Below are 6000 nucleotides of genomic sequence, written 5' to 3'. Positions count from 1 at the left end.
GTCCTCTAGTCCATTTTGGAACGTTACCCACTGAACACTCCTCTCAACTCTATCCTGCCAAGGTCCTACCCAGCCTGCATCCCCCCCCCAACCCCTGCATCTGTGGCTCACCAGCCCTTCCTTCCTCACCTCCTCTCAGCTGGCTGTTGGCCCAGGGACCTGTGAATGAAACAATGTTCTGAGATCACCGTGTGGATTGCCAGCCCAGCAGGCTTTCCATGATGTCACTTGACTTTGCTGAACAAATGTCACTGCTTTTTTATGCTCTGGATGTTTCTCGATGAGTTCTAGTATTCTGGTTTTGGATTTTTTTTTATTTGATTGTATTTTTTTCTTTTTCTTTTTTCTTTTTTTTAATTTAATTTATTTTTTTTTTTAAAGCCTACAGCACCCGATATTCTCAGGCGGTCTCCCATCCAAGTACTAACCAGGCCCGACCCTGCTTAGCTTCCGAGATCAGACGAGATCGGGCGCATTCAGGGTGGTATGGCCATAGACCTATTTGAGACAAGTTATCATATAGCACAGACTGGCCTAAAACCCAATTATAACAGAAGAAGGCCTTGACCATCTGATCCTCTCACCTCTGTCTCCCAAGTGCTGGGATTGTGTGTGCCAGGGTCTGGTTTTTGTTTTTGTTTATTTGTTTATTTGTTTGATTTTTTGAGACAGGGTTTCTCTGTGTTGCCCTGACTGTCCTGGAACTCTTCTGTAGACCAGGCTGGCCTTGAATTTAGAGCTCTGCCTGCCTCTGCCCCCTGAGTGCTGGGGTTAAAGGTGTGTATCACTGCTGCCCATCCCAGGTGTGATTTTTATGTGGTGCTGGGGATTGAACTTGAGGCTTTGTGTCAGAGAGACAAGTACTTTGTCAGCTAAGACACGTCCCTAGACTCTGGGGTATTTTTGTTGTAGTTTTAGTATGTAGTTTTTTGAGACAGGGTTTTATGTAGCCTGGGCTGGCGTTGAGTTTGCTACGTGGCGGAAGAGGACTTTGAGCTGATCCTCCTGCCACACACTGGGAATACCGGCTTGCCTTATGAATTCTCTTTTCAGATCCTTACTCACTGCAGACTTTTCACGCCTGTCATTACTAGCCCAACTCCTCCGTGTCCCTCGGATGACAGATTAAATGTCTCTGCTGCCAAGGAGCCTGGCCTAATGCCAGCTTTCTGTGCTGTTCCTCCCTCCCTCTCTTGTGTCGAGCACCTGACCCCTCTGCTCACCGCAGGTGCTGTGAGGGCCTGGGCCTTGCCTGTCGACCTCTGCGTGGGATCCTGGGCTGGCTAATGTGCTGAGGGACACAGTTGGTCCCCTCCTTGCATCTCTGATCTAACCGTGTCACTGCCATAGCAGCAAGAATCTGCAGCGAAGGCTCAGCGGTAAATTTCTTGTCCGGTGAATCCAAGGACTTGTGTTTAATCCCCAGAACATAGAGGAGGTCAAAAGAGGGCATTGGATCCCCCTGAAAGTGGAGTTACAGATGGCCGTGAGCTGCCCTATGGGTCCTGGGAATTGAACCCAGGTCCTTGGAAGAGGGCCCAGTGTCCCTAACTGCTGGGCCATCTGCCCAGTGCCTCTTATCACTCTTGACATTCCAGTTTCTTCAAACCTAACCTTGCTTTCCAAGTCTTATATTAACTTCTCCAAGTAGGGTTTGCTTCTCCAGCCGAATCTTTTCTGTGCTCTCCTCTTCCTGCCCTTAGTTGCTCCATTTTCCTCTCTACCTGGTAGGGTGCCAACCATCTGCTTTCCCTGACCCTCAAGACAAACCACTTGTCGATATCCAGAATCTCTTCTTGACAAAGTCTCCCATATCTGGACCTTGTGTACTTTAAGGATGTCTTAGTCCATAACTAAAACAAAGTAGTCACTGTGATGAGACTCACGGCAGAGGCAACTTGAAGGAGAAAGTGTTTGTTTTGCTAAGCATTTCACAGGACCTGTGACTGCTCAGGTGATGGGATTGTGTGGCCAAAGAGCTTATTCACTGTAGACACAAAGCAGAGAGCAGAGGAGTGACCTGGGGGACCCAGTATAACCTTTGAAGCCCTCCTTCCCCCAACAGACCCACTTCTCCGTCTGGAGGTCACCTTCCAAAGTTTTCACAGCCTTTCAAGAGTGTACCACCCAAATAAATATAAACCTATAGCTGGTAGCGTCAGACTAAAGAATTTCGTGATGTTCATGGTGGTGATGGTAACGATAAAGATGATGATGACAATGATAAAGGCTGCCACTGGTTTGGGGATGCACACCTGTAATCCCAGCAGTTCAAGGCTAGCCTAGAATACATAGCAAGTTCCAGTCAGGGCTACGTTGTGAGACACTGTTTCAAAAAGAGAAGCCGCACTGAAGATCTCAGGACTGGTCTGGGACACAGAAAAATTGTGGCTTGGGTGCCCCACAGAACACTTGTCAACTGGATGTTGACAGAGCAACGGGACTGATTTTAGAGTTGAGCTGAGTGAGAGTCCACTGGCCAAACCGGGTGGCACAAGCCTGTAACATCAGTGCTTGGGAGACTCGGAGTGCTGAGATTTTGAGGCCAGTCTGGACTACTTAGTGACTTCCAGACTGTAAGGAGCCGTCCAGATATTGCCATTACAATATGGCGCTGGCAGTCCTGCAGCTTGGAGGTAAACAAATCCTTCTTTGGCAGTGCTGGGTGGGGCTGAGCGCCCTTTGCTTGTACATGCGCAATTGAGCCTTGTTCCCTAGCCAATCCCGAAGCCCCGGGCTTCAGCGGAATGGTATTCACCAATCAGGACAGTACCTCCACCCTAGAAAAGCAACTGCCGCTTGGCTTTCACCCTCTCTCGCTTCCTGCTCTCCCTTCAACCAAGAGGCTCCAATAAAGTGTGATCAGAGAAGAATCCTCAACTCGTGGTCGTTCTTGCTTGCTGGTCAAGCAGTGCGCCACACCAGACCAGTCTGGGGGGGGGGGGCGAGGTACAGAGTGAGACCTTGTCTCAAGGAAACAACCAGAAGGCAGGCTTGGAGTATAGTTCAGAGGCAGAGCACGCTGGAGGCCCCTGCTTTTAAATCCCCAGCACTACCTAAAAGAACAAAAAACCCACATAGAGACGTGAGCAGGAACTTGTGCCTGCTTTTTTCCTGCACTCAGCTAGAGGCTCCAGGCACGTTGTGTCACATCGACCCTCTCAGCTGCATGAGGTGAGGCTATCGTCTCTCCTTTGCAGATGCTTTAACTGAGCTCAGAGAGAGGCTGCATGTTCCAGCTCCCATTGAGTCACTAGGCCCAGCACATGATTGCACCAATGCGATCTGATGGCGGTGTCCTCATTATGCCTTGACGACCTGCCTAGCGGTCCATTTTACTGATGTGGGGTAATTCTCTGTAATTTACTAACTGCTGTTTCTGGGTCTTAGGTCTCTTTCAGGTTCATTGCTTTCATGGAAAGCAGACTTACGCCAAGAGCTCTTTGCTCTTTGAACGTTTTATTCTGCACAGTGATACCCTTCCTAGGTGGAGTTATTTTGTGCTCACACCTCATTGCTCTTGAGGCGGTATTGATGAAAGGCTAAGAAGATCAGCAGGACTGTGAACCAGGGTTGTGGGCGAGGAACAGCTCGGGCATAGAGCACTGGCCTTGTGTGGATGAGGGCCCAGGCTCTATCCCCAGCACTGTAGAACAAACCACACAGGGAATCTAACTGTTTATAGGGATGTGAGCGCTGGAGGGATGGATGGTTCAGGGGTCAACAGCACTTGTGCCTTTCCAGAAGACGCAGGTTTGGCTCACAACTGTAATGTTGTGTCCCTCCAGGCAGCTCCCAAATAATGGCACGGGTACTTACTAATAATGGAAGACCGGTCTGTAGCTTAGTCTTGTTCCTACCTAGTTCTTATATTTTAAAGATATCTTGATTTCAGAATTTGAGTCTAAGGATATGTTGCTTTGCAAAAGAAGTTCTTCTTTTGTTTCCACAGAAGATGAGAACCTATGGATTAATTCCAGACTAACGTGGTTTGATGGTCCAAGATCCCCGATAGGTCCCAGTGAACACCCCAAAAATTGCTTTGCCCACTAAACAGCAGGAAGCAGTTTGGAGAAAACTATGCCCGTATTACCAAATATATATATATATATATATATATATATATATAATAAATATATATAAATATATATATGTATGTATGTTTGTTTACATTTAAAGGGGGATATGCTATAGAGATTTGCATTGGTATGGATCTTGGTTTATTGATACAAATTTAAGGTCCATTTTATTATACTGTATATATATATTTCTGCTCTTGACTAAGGTATTGTGTTTGTCCAGTTCATTTAAAAATGTAATATATTAAAAAATATGGGTTAATAGATAGTCATCTATAATAGTCAAGCTTGTAATCATGTTAGATTTTCTGGATATATAGAGATATATTTCAGTTAGCTAGGTATTCCTCAAATCTTTTAGAGACCTTCAGAATATGGCATTTAAAATGTTTAAATTGTTTTTTTAAATTTTTATGATTTATTTATTTTTTATGTGCATTGGTGTGAAGGTGTCAGATCCCCTGGAACTGGATTTTCAGACAGTTGTGAGCTGCCATGTGGGTGCTGGGAATTGAATATGGGTTCTCTGGAAGAGCAGTCAGTGCTCTTCACTGCTGAGCCATCTCTCCAGCCCAAAATGTTTACATTATTAACTTAAGACTTTTCATGACAATGAGACACATCTGTTCCTGGCAGCACCAATTACTTCAAGAGGAAGATGGGCATCAAAGAGGCTCCATGGAGTTTGTTAGCCATTTGGGCAAGAAACTGCTCTTGCCTGGACTACTTGATGAACTGGACATGCAGGACCCACAGAGAGCTAAACTTGCCTAAAGAAGGTAAGGCATCCTTTGGGGTTCCTACTTCATTAAAGAGTCTGCCAGACATTCTGCAGGCTACAGAAGAAAGTGACAGAAAAAAAATGCCAATATAAGTGGAACTGTCTTTGAAATTTCCTGCTTCATGGAAAAGTCTGGGCCTACTTTTCTATGGGCCTGTAGGCTGAAGATGGATGCCCCAATGGTACAGAAGAACTTTGAGTGATTGTCCAGGCAGCAAGATGTCTCTGTCAATTCTAGAGTTTTAGAAGTTGCTTGCAATATATTTCCTGTTTACTTAGGTAATATTATATTCTTCTGGAGTCTTTGATGGAGTTGAACAATTTATAGTTATAGTTATAGTTTTCCTTAGTTATGATAAAAGATAAAGATAAAGTAGATATAAATATTGTAACTGTAATTCTTGCATGATACCTGTTTTGTTATATGTAATTTTACTATGTTAAAGTTAAAGCCTTCCTTTCACTTAAAAAGAAAAGGGGAGGTGATGTGGGATTCCCTTCTGTATGCTGTGAATATCATTGGTTAATAAAGGAACTGCTTTGGGCCTATAGCAGAGCTATAGGGGAACAGAGCTAGGTGGGGAAAATTAAATGGAATGCTGGGAGAAAGGAGGCAGAGTCGGAGAGAAGCCATGTAGCCCCATCAGAGACAGATGGAACTTTACCCGGTAAGCCACAGTTATGTGACAACACACAGATTACTAGAAATGGATTAAATTCAGATGTAAGAGTTAACCAATAAGAAGCTAGAGTTAATGAGCTAAGCAGTGATTTAATTAATACAGTTTCTGTGTGATTATTTCAGTTCTGGGCAGCCAGCACAAACAAGCAGGCTTCCTCCAACACCATCTATTTAAAATATATCTCTGTATGACCTTGAAAATATATCTAACACAAATACAAGTTTGATTGTTATATATGACTAACTACTATACTGCTTTTCTTATTTATCCTAAATGGTTTATAATAATAGCTTTAAAGGACTAGAACTTTACATTACATTTTTAAGTGAGCTGTATAGGTACTTTAAACAAGAATAGAAACACACATACAGTTTTGTTGTATATAACAAAAATAACCTTAAATTTGTATCAACATATAAAAATCCATACCTACATACATACAGTAAATAAAAGTAGT

At 44.0% G+C, this 6000-nt stretch overlaps 1 non-coding gene across 1 annotated transcript; it reads right to left on the bottom strand.

Moving 5' to 3' along the window:
• Positions 1 to 379: 379 nt before the first annotated feature.
• On the bottom strand, positions 380 to 498 carry LOC148120775 (5S ribosomal RNA). The gene has a single exon (XR_015738944.1). It is a non-coding gene; the product is annotated as a 5S ribosomal RNA (ribosomal RNA).
• Positions 499 to 6000: the final 5502 nt, after the last annotated feature.

This window comes from Myodes glareolus, chromosome 9 (genome assembly GCF_982192425.1).
Source record: "Myodes glareolus chromosome 9, mMyoGla1.1, whole genome shotgun sequence".
Lineage (NCBI taxonomy): Eukaryota > Metazoa > Chordata > Mammalia > Rodentia > Cricetidae > Myodes > Myodes glareolus.
This window is presented reverse-complemented; position numbering and strand designations above follow the sequence as displayed.